Source organism: Eimeria mitis, genomic scaffold (assembly GCF_000499745.2).
Source record: "Eimeria mitis Houghton genomic scaffold, Emh_scaff1420, whole genome shotgun sequence".
NCBI classification, from domain to species: Eukaryota; Apicomplexa; class Conoidasida; order Eucoccidiorida; family Eimeriidae; genus Eimeria; species Eimeria mitis.
The window spans coordinates 1,654-2,226 of record NW_013569153.1 but is presented as its reverse complement, the minus strand read 5'-3'; positions in this window follow the sequence as shown (position 1 = coordinate 2,226).

Below are 573 nucleotides of genomic sequence, written 5' to 3'. Positions count from 1 at the left end.
TATATATATATATATATATATATATATATATATATATATATATATATATATATACAGAGATAGATAGATAGAAAAAAACACAGCTAAACAAAGTATAAGAAAGCAACCTACATCAGTACTGCGTCTAGGAAAGTGTAGATTGGGCGGCAGTGTATACGCCCCAGCAACGGAGGTGCTGCCGAGTGTGAGTATATACATATAGATATATAGATATAGATACAGAGATAGATAGATAAAAAGAAAGCTATAAAGATAAACACAAATATACACATAAACACAAATAAACAAAGTACAAAGATAAAGACCTACATCAGTACTGCGTCTAGGAAAGTGTAGATTAGGGGGCAGCGTATAGGCCCCAGCCACCGACGTGCTGCCGAGTGTGAGTTCTCCGTATGCATCCCCCAGCGCTGTATCTGAGGCGGTGGAGCGGGTGCGCCTGAAGCGTTGGTATACGGGGCGGAACCTCCGGCGCCCAGCAGTGCGCCCAATAGAAGAAACAGGGAACATACCCATTGCAAATGTTACACGCTTTGACAGACGTTGCTCTACCAGGTCCTGCGTTGCCTGCGG